At 38.9% G+C, this 14,563-nt stretch overlaps 1 pseudogene; it reads right to left on the reverse strand.

The window, feature by feature from the left end:
• Window positions 1–2,376: 2,376 nt before the first annotated feature.
• Window positions 2,377–2,817, reverse strand: LOC118898550 (annotated as a pseudogene).
• Window positions 2,818–14,563: the final 11,746 nt, after the last annotated feature.

Genomic DNA, 14,563 nt, shown 5'->3' on the forward strand with positions numbered 1-14,563 from the left:
ACTCTAATTTATAGGTCCTAAAGCTTTCTGAGGATGTAATAGTTTGAGTATGATGCTGGCATTGTTATCATGGAAATTGGGATTTTATGAAAATATCCCATACTAAATAATGCATCTGAAAATTAAATTTCTCAGAAAGCTTCATTAAAGCATCAATAGATTTTATTGAGAATGGGTCAGGAGAGAGAGAGAGAGTGTGTGTGTGTTTGTGTGTGTGTGTGTGTGTGTGTGTGTGTGTGTTTGGGGCAGGGTGTCTAATAAGGGTACACACGGAAAAAGCACAGCCCTCAGAAACAGAACAACTAGGAATTGGGAAATATATATACATGAAGAATTAGAAAACTAGATCAAATATGGTGGTTCCTAAGAAGAGGCATAGGAGAATGTTATAGAGCATTGAGGGGAGAAGATCCCTTTGTACTAAGAGACCTCAGAGAAGGCTTCATGGAGAAGGTGATGGCATAGAATATGAGAGAAGAACAGGGAAAATGAATGATTTTGGATCATCTCATTGTGAGCCATAAATGGTAAACTAAGGCACCTTACTTGTTAATGTGGGGTATAAAGAAAGTTGAAAGACAGAAAAAGTGCTCTCCCAGGTAGAAAATAATTACATATTGATATAAGAGAAACTAACGCTTATAAAAGATCGAGGTGATGCTTATTAGAATCTGTCATCTTCTGAAAGAGTAAGTGCTGTTATCAGATTACATTCTTTTTTCTTTTTTTAAATATTAACGCACACTTCTTTTTATTATTTTAAAATCAGGCAATGGTCTGACAATAAAAAGTCTACTTATGGAATACTGTTATGTTAAACTTTACTTACAGGATGTTAAATCCTTAGAACTAAGGTTTTCCCCAGAAAAACATTAATGGAAACATCAACTGCTTTTCAGACTTGATAGCTGCTGCTTTAAAAGGTGGTTTTACACAAACACTAAATTTAAGGAAAAAAAAAAAATCTTAGAACACAATGAATTGCTTTTATTTCGGTATGCGTCCAACATCTCAGCATTTAGTGGTCCTGAACAGAAAAGTGGAAAACGCAGCCACTGGCCAGGAATTCCAGGGATCTGCTGTGCACGCCAAGTTCTTTCCTATCCCTGCTGAGGACCGAGAGAAGCAGCCGCACTGAAACCGAAGTGTGCGCCGAGTTCAAGGTTCTTTATGTTCCGGTTGTCACATTCCAAACTAGCCCCAAATGGATTGCAAGGATGACCAAATGAGAGCCCTGTTTAAAACGTCTTCAAGTTTTAAAAGCAAAAGCAATTCCAGGAAAAGAAAACAATTCATTCAGAGGGATCGTGTGTGCTTACAGGTGTCTTCTGTGGCCTTTCTCCAAGTTTAACCACCAAAAGGACTTTGAGAGCTGGCAGGTCTGAGTGACCCTGGTGACCCTTCTTTTCACCTTATCAAAACGTGAGCTAAAAAAACGTATCAGCTGATGATGACAGCAGAGGGTGGCAGGGCTGAGCACCCAATATTCATTTCCCAGGCTGGTGGAGAGTAAGTAAGTGTGGTTCCAAAACTAAATGAGGGAGGTCAGAGATGCTCTCCAACCTTACGTGATGGCTTCTGGCCAAAGCAAGGAAGTGTCATGGAAAGTGCTGGGTGGTGATGGTGCAAAAAGGGACTTGAGGAGGAGGAAGGACAAAGCAGTACCCCTCGATTAAGGTGAGGGGAGAAGATATGGGGAAAGCCCTGAATTCCTCACCAAAGGCCAATTTCAGAGGAGAGCCGAGGGGGTTACAATCTATGCTTCGGCCAAGGGTGGTAGTGGAGAGTGGGGAGAGGATGATGGCTTGGAAGGGGGGCAGCATTTAAGACTTAAAGAAAGAAACCAGGGGTGCAGACGAAGCACCCCACACACACCCAGCAGGAGTCCCACAGGCTGTGACCTGAAACCTTCACATCTACTCTAAGAAGCCACCCCCAGCTGGAGGGCTGTTGCAGGGAGGGAAGGAGGCAGGGGGAGGGGAAGGGGGAGAAGGCAGAGAACCCAGGCCATGTAATCAGCAGCAAGGTGATTGCAGGATGTGTCTTTTGACAGTTGAGTTAGATGTGCCCCGCCAGTTATGATGGGAATCGATTTAAATATACTTTCTTGATCCCAGAATTTCAACTATGTGGACAGTGGTTACACTTGACAGGATGATTTGTTACAGCACAGCTTATATATTTCAAATGGAAAGAGTATCAAAAAATTAGTATCATTTACAGTATCTTACGATAAACTGCCTTTGAATGGGAGCTTCCTTTCCAGTACTTTGAGGTCTACAAGACGTATCTAGAAAATTTACTACTGTGGAAAATGAAGACGACTGCTTAAGTTGAATGGGGGGTAAAAGGAGGGCCTGTGGTTTTTCTTTTTGATTAATTGCTGTAACGCTGTCCTTCAGGAGGCTGAGGGAGTTTCATATTTTCTTTAGACATCATTAGGCGCCGAAGCTCTTGCAGGACAACTTTGATGCTATATGAATTCTGCCATTCTGCTAGCACTGATATGGCTCTTGGGTCCACCACTCCATTAGAACTATTAACTCCATTCATATTAATTTTTGTTACAAATCTTACAAAGGGGGGGTGCTTCTGGGTATTTAGGTCCACATTCTATTTTAAGGCTGTGTATTCAGTTTTCATTAACTGTTCTTAGAGGCCCAATTATCATCCGTGTGCATCTTGTGTCGTGTCTTTGTCATCTTCTAGACTCCAGCTAACTGTGCCATCTCCTACTCCTTTCTGGCCTACTTCGAGTTCTTCCAACAGTGGGAAATTGCGAGGGACTTTTACTCCCTAGCCCGTGGTGGCCGCCATCTTGCGTCACTGTCGCTCAAAGGCCGGCCCCTTCTTCACCCCCAGATTACATTCTTTAGTTCTTCCCACTGACTCCCAGTAAGCCCAGCACTGAGAGATACACATGAACAAGATTAGCACCTTGCACAATACCTTGCTCAGGGTGAATACATATTTTTCAAATACATATTTTAAGATTAAGACCAAAATCCTTATACTGAGAGCTCAAAAAGGGTCTAACAAATATCTTTCTTTCAAGATACCTAATTGCCTAATTAGAATTCTTAAAAGTCACAAGAATTATCTACTTCAGAATTATTTTATTAGATATTTGGGTTGTAGTTAGAATATAGTTAGATATTATGATCTAGTTAGTTATCTAGAAAAGCCTTTGGGGTGAATCATTTTATTTTTTTAACATCTTTATTGGAGTATAATTGCTTTACAATGTTGTATTAGTTTCTGCTGTATAACAAAGTGAATCAGCTACATGTATACATATATCCCCATATCTCCTCCCTCTTGCATCTCCCTCCCACCCTCCCTATCCCACCCCTCTAGATGGTCACAAAGCACCGAGCTGATCTCCCTGTGCTATGCGGCTGCTTCCCACTAGCTATCTATTTTACATTTGGTAGTGTATATATGTCTGTGCCACAAGGACCTCTGATTAATCAGAAAAATTGTTCCCCTCATTACATTGCTAAAGAAAGATTAAAAAGTAATGACTGATTATTATAACATTTACTTTTTGCCATTAATCCTAATAGTTAGATAAATTGGAAGTAGGATATTAACTAGTTCTGAATTAAGCTTTGCTGTTTTATTTATCCACGGAAATTATTGTTTTAATTAAAGACACAACCACAGTAAACAGCAATAAGTGGTCTCAAGACCTACGTAAACTACCAGTTACTAGGATTGCGTATATATTAGATACAACTCACATTGGTATTAAAAGAGGAAGGGCCTCTAGGACTGTGAATCAAATATTTTTACTTGTTATTAAGATGGTGCCTGCCAGCAGACTGCTCACAAATACCCATTCGAGTTATAAAGCAAGAATTTATCTTAGTTTATTAATGGAAAGTTAGTGAGTAGAAAGCATGACCTCTCTCTCTCCTTCTCCCTGCTTCCTATCCCATTATAAATCCACATCTTCATTTTCTTTGGAAAAAAATTTTAGTGTTCCAGTTTATCTTATGTAAGCAGAAGATTAACACTTAGAAGTGTACTTGTAACATAAAATGGCCAGTTAGTAAGCATGGGGCCACGTCTGGACTAAAAAGCATTTTGATGCAGCCTCCAGAGAAGCTTTTGTCGAAGAATAACAAACATATGAAGTAACCAAATAGTCCATCCTGAGGTCAATTTGTTGAGAGGTCTATAGACCCAGGTTGTCTCAAAGGAGTTGGCAACATCCTGCTTTGGACGTATATAAATAACATGCTGGCAAAAGCATTATTGATGAACTGGCACAATTTGATGAAAATATCAGACCAAAGTGATGAAAGACCAAAGAAGAAAATTAAGATTTGCCTGTTTTTTAAAACATGGTAATTTTTGAAAAGAATTTATATTTTGACTCTTTTTAAATGCTGGGCAATTTGACCTGTAATGAATAGTTACATATTTGTGATTATATGTCTACAATATATATTAACAAATTATTAAAAACTGTTTGCCTCCAGTACAAAAAAGGGGAAGTTGTAATATATCACTTCCTGAAATTACTTTTGACTGGATGTCAAGACACGCAGCTGGAATAGGACCTGATGCTGGAAGTGCATTTTCCCAAATTGTAGACATACAATAACCTGGAGCATCCTGCCCAGGACTGTGGTCTGGACCTGCCGGATGAACCCCTCTGCCCCTTAATGGCCCAGCCCTTGTGTTGAATGCACACAATGGTCTTCTTGCCTTTGGAGTGCTTTATCACCCTCCATCATTTTCTACAACATGTGAATAAAAATGGCCTCTGTTTGGAAAAGTTAAAGTCAAATCGAGAAATGAACTTGATTCCCAATCCACCATAGTATAAGAGAAACTGAGTGGTTTGAAAATACTTTTGTGTTACTTTGACACACTGGCTCTCAACCCTGTCATACTCCAAGCCCCATTTTTATAGCAAATATTTTATGAGACATCTTTATTTGCCTCAAAGAAATTCCAAGATGAAGTACCTGCACAGACTATTTAAAGAAACAAATATAATGCTCTGCCTGTAATATAAGGGAAAAATACATAAATGCCCCTGGAGTACAACTGCATAGGTGACATAATGAAGTAATCAGACACCTGCATCTATCCAGAGGTAGACTCACTGGAGACTCATAGTGAATGTGGCAGCTACAAAGCCTGACTGATATGGGTGGGTGTATTGGAAACTCAAATGCCTTGTGATGTTACTTTTCAAAATAGTGAACAACTCCTGGCAAATTAAAAAAAAAATTGAACAAAATACAGCATTTCCTCCATTCACACAGCAGTTCCATTCCTGATAAATTCAGCATACACTAGAACCATACCAAAATTACTTTGTGTTTTACTCTGTGTAAAAAAGTTAGGTTACAGGCTTCTGTAATTATACCCGGGTGTTTTACCTTCATGCATATGTGAAAACCAGGTAGAATGGGGACTACTCGGTACATTGCAGAGTGTCTAGCGTCCCTGGCCTCCACCTACTAAATGCCAGAGCACCCTCTCCATTTTTATGACAACCAAAACCATCTGCAGAGATTCACAAGGCACCCCCAAGGGGTGGTACCAATGCCACTGAGAGCTTTGCCTGGTTCTCAGCATGGCACGTGATCGCTCATCACTTCTACCCTACCCCAGTCCTGTTAAAGCCTGAAGTATAGCAATACCGTTAAAGCCTGAAGTATAGCAATACTGACTTCCTATCTATCAGAAAAATTCATACCAAGGGGTTTTATAACCTTTGCTAAAAAAAATAAGGAATCACAAAATTATTTTAAAATTCAAGCCCGCCATGTTTCTTCCTTGATCAAAACTTCAGTGGATATTTATTTATTTATTTAATAGTTGATTTACAATGTTGTGTTAATTTCTGCAGTACAGCAAAGTGACTCAGTTATACATATATATATATACATATTCTTTTTCATATTCTTTTCCATTATGGTTCATCACAGGATATTGAATATAGTTCCCTGTGCTATAGAGTAGGACCTTGTTGTTTATCCATCCTTGATCATTTTTTAAATTCAAATAGTTTTTAAGGAGCAGATCCTTTTATTCAAACAAAAATCTTACGTGAAAACACAATATATAAGAGAGATAAAAGCAGTTCTGCTCTGCTTAGAGCTAGGGAGGGGACCTGGCACCATTCCCACCCAAGACTCTCCTTAGCAGTGTCTGAGGCAATCCCACAAAACCTTTCATCTAGGGCTCTAAGGAACACTGTTTGGAAGGCACTGACTTATAGGATTCAGGCTACCAGGCTCTAGCCCCAGAACCCCTCCCTCACAGTTGACGCTCACACTATAGCATCCAACCATACCTGCTAGGGGCCATTTACCTCCAAATGTCTGCTGCCCTTTACCTTTGTTTTCACTGCTTCTTCTACCCTGAACTCATCTTAATCACCAAGCCTACCCATATTCTATCAGCTCTCTGGGATGTTTTCCTTCACATAGCTAGGTAATCAGGCTCTTTATTCTCTGTGTTTCCATCTGTTCTGCCATCCATCATGGGTCTAATAATGGCAGCTGGCATTGGTTGATTGCTTGCAATGTACCAGGGCATTTTCTAATCTCTTTCTTGTTTTAACACAAGTCTTCCTCATAATAATCCAATGATATAGGTACTAACGGTGTCCCCATTTTATAGATGAGGAAACTGAGGCCCAGAAAAGCTAAACAGCTTTCCCAAGGTTGTTTGTAACTTGGAATTGGAGGAACCACAATCTGAATTTAGGTAACCTATGTGATCTGATTATCATGGCTTTTCTCCCACTATCTTCTTCTACACTGAGAATTCCTTGAAGCATCAGTCACATCTTACTCATCTTCCTGTACCCAGCACTCAATAAGCCTCAAAAAATGCTATTGAAAGAATCAAAATGAGTGCTTCCTTCATAGACTCAGCCCAGTGAGATACTTTAACTCAAAAATTCATAAAATGTTTACTGGCCTTCTTATAATGATTTCTCCTTTTCCCTCTTTCATTACTTTCTTAAAAGCTGATAAAACTAACAATGTTAGATCACAGTGCAGCAAGCAGTGTGCAGCTCAGATGGTCATAGGAATTGAAAATATTTAAAAGAAAATTCAATTAATAGATTTATAATTGTTTTCTGAACAAACTTCCAGTGAATATATTAAATGCGCTTATTCAATAGGGAATCTGTTTCATGGAATACATAGTTTTCGTGTTGCTATATTAAATAGGTTTGTTTCCTGTACTAAAATAAGGAATAAATATATTTCTTTTCGGGGGGGGGGCTTTATATCTTTTTTTTTTTTACATTGAGATATAATTGACATACTATATTAGTTTCAGATGTACAACATAATGGTTCAATATTATGTGTTGTAAAATGATCTCCACAATAAATCTACTGAACATCCATCCCCACATACAGTTACAATTTTTTTCCTGTGATGAGAACTCTTAAGATGTCCTCTCTTAGCAACTTTCAAATGTGCAACACAGTGTTGTTAACTATAGTCACCAAGCTGTACATCACATCCCCAGGACTTAGTTATTTTAGGACTGGAAGTTTGTACCTTTTGATCACCTTAGTCCATAATAATTCATAGGAGTATATTCATAGGAATGAATATATTTCTATTTCAACTTTCCCAAAGACTCAGTTTTATTTTTATTAATTATATGTAATTTCAAACCTTTCTAACCTTTATCATACCTATTCTTTTACTCACCCACTTACGCAGTTACATTTCTTTTTCCCCAGCATATCTTTTTAATTCAGGCCTTTTGTAGAACTCTCTAAGAATTTTCCAGTTCTCGAGATTTCAGAGCTTCCAGTAGTTAAGACTGTGGGTCTCAGAATCTGTCAGCCTTGGCTCTGCCTTTTACTAGCGGGATGACACTGAGCAAAGTTACTCATCATCTCTGAGCCGCAGCTTTCTCATCTGTAAAACTGGATTATACTTGTTCCTGTCTCAATATCTTTAAAATGCTTACCTCAATGAGTGGCTCATACCACAGTGCTCAGTAAATGTTAGTTATTTGTAACTTTCATGTTTATCTTGGGGGGAGAGGCTGGCTGCTTTTTTAAAATAAGTGTCTCAACTTTCTCTTAGACTGAGTACCCCTTGTTACTTCCCTTCTGGCAAGTAGCATGGACTTCTTTTTTAGCTCCCCTTTATTTATAGAATGTGTTATCTGATATTGGTCTTGCTAACTCATAAACATATGAGTTCTTTCTACTTAATAAACCAGGTTAGTGCCTAAATCACTTTTTTTTTTTAACTGCTCTTTGGTGAAACCTTGGAGCTTGGCATTTTCTAAATGCTAATTGCTTTCTTTTCTCACTCTGTTAATTCATCCCAAACACATACTAGGATTAGTTCTATATAAATATTTTGTGAATGAAAGATATCACATACAAAGTTAAACCTTTGTTCTGGATGTAGGGAAGATTTATAAATACACATCACATTAGAGTTGCCATATTGTCAAAAACCCAGGAAGAGGACATTTTTGTTTCTCCAGTTCAGTAGGCTGATATGTAAAAAGTCATTCACAAGTCAGTCTGTTTAGATGTTTCGTGTTAAAATCCAGAATGAGAATAAAGATTTACTCTCTCTCTCTCTCTCTCTCTCTCTCTCTCTCTCTCTCTCTCTCTCTCACACACACACACACACACACACACACACACAGAAGATAGTGCTTTGCCTGCCCTCGTAAGCACACATCAAAATCTGCTAGTGGTTTGCATGAGGCACAGGGGCAGGTGGGCAGGCAACCTTTCTAAAGACTGAATAACTGAATAACCGTGTTCCCAAAGCATTCAGATCCTGGATGAGGATTTTTTTAAGGGGATGAGGAATTAAACCTATCCCTCCATTTTTGTCCTATGTTATTATGTAGTTAAAATGTTTTTCCAGGATCTTCTAAGTTCACAGATTCTGAAAGAGCTAGGTATTTAGGTTTTTAGTGAGTGAAATATATATCTCAAGAGATTCAGATTTGTCTGAGCCAAGGCCGCAGAAAATGCCAGGGGCAGAGCTAGAATGTGGACTTGGAGACATTTCTTACATCTTCCCTGATTACTGATGCAGAATTTACTTTTTTTTTCAAAAAACTGAAACCATTAAGAAATCTTTCTCATTATACTTCTGGTGAAATAAAATATATACAATAAAAAGGAAATATAATACAAACTAAGATGCACATAGTTGCAGAAGTTTGGTCTAATATATAGAAATAAAGTACTTTTATGATTTTTCTATGAATGTTTTCAACCATTGAAAAATTTTAAAGCTAAATCATTAATCTTTAAAATTTATAATTGCAAGGTTGCTGTTATTGTTTAACCTGGCATAAAACATGGCAACAAAGGCTGTGGCAAGGAGCCCTGTATTACCAGAAAGGTAGGGGATGGAATGGAATGAAAGTAAGGGGAGGAGGTCCGGGGGACTACACTGTGGTTAGCGCACAGCTTAGGAGAGGGCCACGTAATGTGGAAACATTAACCCGATCATAGCGTTTTGCTTTCAAGGAGCGACACAGCCTCCACATACAATATTTTTCCATACATCCCCCAAATCTGCTTTACATAAGCATTTTCTGCTGGATCAAGCAAAGACTTAGAATCCAATTATTTTCTTCCTCTTTTGGTTTTAATGACCCCATAGTCTATGAAACCACTGCCACTGTGAAATACCTCGCAACCCTCTCACTCTCCGTGAACCTTGTTGACCCTCTGAGAAGAAATTCACATGGCAGCCCATGGGCTTCTTAGGAGTTTCCACGATGGGTAAGGCCGGGGTCTACAAAGTCACGAAGATTTGGGTCCCAGACCATCAGCCAAGCTCTGTGAGTTTTTAATGGTGTGACCTTGGCAAGTTAAATTCCTGAGCCTCCGTTTATTAATTTGTAAAGTGAGGATAATCTTACCTCATAGGCTCACCATAAGGATTAAATATGAAGATATATGTGAAAGGCTTAAGCAGAGTCCTGACATTTAAATAAGTGGTAGTTACAAATGCTTTGCACTAACTCAAGATCAGACCCACTGAGTAGACATTTTTGTTGAACCGTAGAAGTTTCTTTCTCATTTCACTGTACATCACAGACATGATTGACTTGCATAGAAATGGACTTGGTGTTCACCAAATAACCAATAATGATATTGGCTGGTTTATATTAGAGTCATCCCATTTGACTGAACTTTATTAACCGCAAATCACAGAGAAAATGAACATGAGCACCAAAGAAATAGAAGGAATTTAAGAAGAAATGTACAATAGGTGTAAATGAGAAAGTAAAATAAGCACTTAATCAAAATAAGCCTAAAGCAGAATCCTTGTACCTTAGACAAACTGCTGCAAAAACTAAATTCTAAACCTCTGCACTCACAGACCTTACATACCTCGCCTAGCTTGCGTGGGACTGAGTTTCCTCATTTATAAGATAGGGACTGAATTAAATCATCTTCCGGGCCCCATTCAGTTCTAATATTCTAGACTTGTCTTGAACTGGAGAATGTTAGCAACTTACGTCTCAAAAACAAATCCAGTGCTTTAAAAAAATCCTATTTCTTTAACTTCTATGAAGCAAGTATAACTAATCTTTCCAACTAGCAGTCCTTTCACTCATTTATGCAAAAGCTTTGCGGAATTCAATCTGAAAGACCATGGGCAAACCCAGGTCATATCTCCAAAGTCAAACCGATGGTGGCTGTTGACCAAGAAAAACATCTGGAAAGCCATCTGCTACAGTTCACGCGGGGGCTCTCACATTCAGACTATTCCCCGATAGGACATTCAGTGTCCTAAGTAACCGTGTGACTGCCTGGAGTGCCTTTCATGTGGATTTTCTAGGACAAGGATACTGCCAGAGGACAGTGTATTTAAGGATGGCCTTACGGCAAGCAGAGGCGTGCAGTAGGGGCTTTCTGGAAGTTATTTTAAGCCAGAAAGTGCTACTTGCAATCAGCACCGCAATTAATTAATCAGTTTGTGTATTCTAAAACCAAGATTGGAAGGCCTAGTCTGTGTGCATCACAGTAGCAACAGAAGAGCGAGCGTGGGTCCTACCGCTGAGGTGCTCCTGGCGCAGTGCAAGAAGCAGGCGCACAAGCACACAATTGCTGCACGGCGTGGTGAGGCCCAAAGCAGAGGAGCCAGCCCTGAATCCAAGGCTGATGCATAAACTCTGTCATCAATGCAGTTTGTTTTCAGAACAGTGAAGGGTGATGCTGAACTGTACTTTCTTTTGGTCTGTTTTCCATTGAACCATTCTGTAAAGTGATCTCATTAAGATAAATCATATTGAATCAGTGCCATATTCAAATAATTCCAGAATAATGAATTTTTATGTAAAAAAAAATCACAACTATTTTGCTTCCTGTCTTTTCCATCCAATTGGGGACCAAGTCCTTTAATGTTTCCCTTGTTATTATATGACTCCCTTCTTCCCATCCTGTTCCTATTGCCCTAGATTTCATCCTCTTTGTCTCTTGCTTTGACTCTTGTGCCCTCCCTGTCTGTGCTTGCCTAGTTCCAATTCATTATCACCTTTGTGACCTGATATTTTAACTAAACTATTTTGATCCAATGGAGTAAGCTTTCTCAAAAAGACAAAATAAATAAAATATTAAACTTTCAACCAGTTAAAATATCCAATAAGGTGTGAAACTAATTCTTCATCTGAATCCTAAATGTTATTTCATCTCACCCCATCCTTCATCCCATAATTGATGCCATGTCAAAAAACTGGTCCAGTTTGCATTGGAAAATTAAAATCTCCTGCCTCTCCTCACATGGCTACCAGAGCACTTCTCCTAAAACATTTAACCCCTCACCCTGCTCGTTTGCTTAAAGCTCTTCAGTGACCTCTGATATTGCCAAAGAAAAGGGTTTCAAACTTGAACATGTGTGGGAATAATCTAAGCGTTTTTTGTTCTTGTTGTTTTTTTAAAGCAGAGTCTCAAGGCTAAACCCTCCCAAGATTCTGATTTAGTAGTTCTGGGGTGTAGAGCCTAAAAGATCCAGCCCACTATGGCATGGGTGCCCTCTTTCCTGGCATCTCCTCCAGTTCTACTCTTCCCTTGCTGTAAATTCCTTGCAGACAAGAACCTACTATGTCCCCGTACCTAGCAATAAATGGATGGCTCAGGAAATTGATGGCTTTCCATAATTACCTTTAAATGAAAGAAGGAAGCAATATGTCTACTCAAACTTATTCTGGCTGATTTGATGAAACTAGAAACGTGAGATTTTGACAAATATCTGAAATGAATGCATCAATTGGTCGAAGACTGAAAGAAAACATATGGAGCATTCAGCTTTGGTTGTGATTAACATCTATTTCTGATTATCCTTAGGGAAGAAAATTCTAATGTATGATGATTGTGATTATTGTGAAGATGGTTTATAAACATATAGGTTTTGAGAAAAGCGATTCACTTGCTTTTCATTTTCAGCGTTGTTAATTTACAAAGATTCCCTAAACGCTTTAAGGCAGTTAGAGCAAGAATAAAATTATGTTGCTCATTTGTGACAGGGTATTAAGGTTGTCAGGCACAGTGCCTCCTTAATGTGCTTATTTTTAATTACATAGTGGTGATAGGCACCAAAGACTTTCTGAGGAAGGTGTGGAGGTGATCCAGATGGATGTGAACCTGGCCTTCTTCGAAGTTCATAAAGCCCTGCCCCTGTACAGTTCCAGCCAGGGGAATCTTGCTGTAACCCACTTAGCCAGGATGTTGAATCTGTTATAAAGTGATAGTGCCGACACAAATACATCTAAGGCGATCCAGGTACTCAAGTGCCATGTGTGATTCCATGCAAGGAACTGTGGTTCACAAGATCATAGAAGAATAAAAATTATTGTTATTTTATTTTTGTATTTTGGCCGTAGTGAATGGGAAGATATATTAATGCATCCACACTGACATGCATATTCTTCTCTCTCTCTGGAACATTTTCCCTCTTCACACAACTATTTCTTGCTTATCCTTTAGATCTCATCTTGGAATCAGTATTTACCGGGAACCCTTCCTGGGCACCACCACTGACTGGGGTTGATAACCCTTCCTGAATGTCATGTCTCTGCATTCCCTCGTTCTGGTCTTTATCACAGCACCTAGTGCGATCCATTGAAATTACACATTTACTCGTTGGCCTCCCCATTTGACCATGCGAAAGAAATGCTATCATATTCTCCATTGTACCCGCAGTGTCTAGAATAAAGCCTACAGTAAGACAGATATAGAATAAACATTTGTCAAGTGAATCAATGATTTATGTGTATTTATTAGATCCAAATCACTTAGTATCATCACAGCCTAAAAATTACTTCAATTTTTATCTTGTTCTCCTTGTTTTAGTACTTCCAGCCCTAAAAAATTACCCAGTGTCTGATTTAACTTCTAAAGAGGCGTAAATTGTATAGATTGGAAGGTCTAGGAGGGCAACAATCTGCCTTCAGTCCTGGCTCTACCACCAACTAGATAAGTGATTTTTACAGATCACTATGCCTTTCTGTTGTTTATTTTCCTCACTTAGAAGAGTGGATTTCCAGCCCAAAGATTCCATAAGTCCAAAAAAGAAAATCTTCATATTTCAGGCAAAATACCTACTCCAGTGATAAGTCTAAGCCTTGATTGTTCTCCAGCTATGTGACAGAAGTTTTCTTGGTGATATTTTGTAACACTAACAAAGATCCAGTGGCTTTAAGCACATAGCATTTTTTCTGTATTCTAAGCAGAATTAATATGAAAAGGTAAAGGTGACTTTGTGCCTAGTGGTGATGGCAGCAGCTTGGTGGTCAAATCAGGTAGCACTGATGCCAAATGTGGGTGGATTTGTTAACAGAGTTCACACAGCCATCTGTGGTACATGTGTTGCTGTCCCGTCAGTTAATCATTGCCATCTGGGGCTCATGAAAAGTGGACAAATGACAGTGAAAGGTATGAAATCGACATCAACCACACCACTGGATAGGAGTTACAACATGACCTCTTCCTTCTCTAAACTGTAGAAATTGGGCAACAACACATTACCTTCATTTCCTCTCAGTTTATATAAGCGTCTAAGAATATACCAAGATGTTGTACATGGAAATCTTGGTAAGTTGTAAAATGATTATGCAAATGTTAGTTCTTACACAAAATCAGACTGTCACAGAGCCATCCGTGAAACACCCTGAGAGTCAGTCAGTCTATAAATATTTATTGAGCACATAATATGTGTCAGATACAGTTCTAGGCATGGTGCTGAAAGAAGCTTGTCCATTATTCTAGGTAGTGTAAACAGAAAACAAACACAGGAAAATAAATAAGCAGACAAACAGATGAACAAATTATCTTGAGAGGGCTATTTTAGCAAGGCTCTCAAGGAAAGACCTAAAAGGTATCCTTTGAATTGAGAGCTGTTAAGATCTGAGGAAGTTCATCCTAAGCAGGTACAAAGGCCCTGAGGTAGGAATGAGCTTGGCATGTTTAAAGAATGGAAATAGGCTGCTGGGGCTAGAAAATAGAGAAGGATGCACAAGAGGTAGAATATGAGACAGAGACAGAGGAAGGGGCCAAGGGAAGGAGTTTGGGTTT

This window comes from Balaenoptera musculus, chromosome 7 (assembly GCF_009873245.2).
Source record: "Balaenoptera musculus isolate JJ_BM4_2016_0621 chromosome 7, mBalMus1.pri.v3, whole genome shotgun sequence".
NCBI lineage: Eukaryota > Metazoa > Chordata > Mammalia > Artiodactyla > Balaenopteridae > Balaenoptera > Balaenoptera musculus.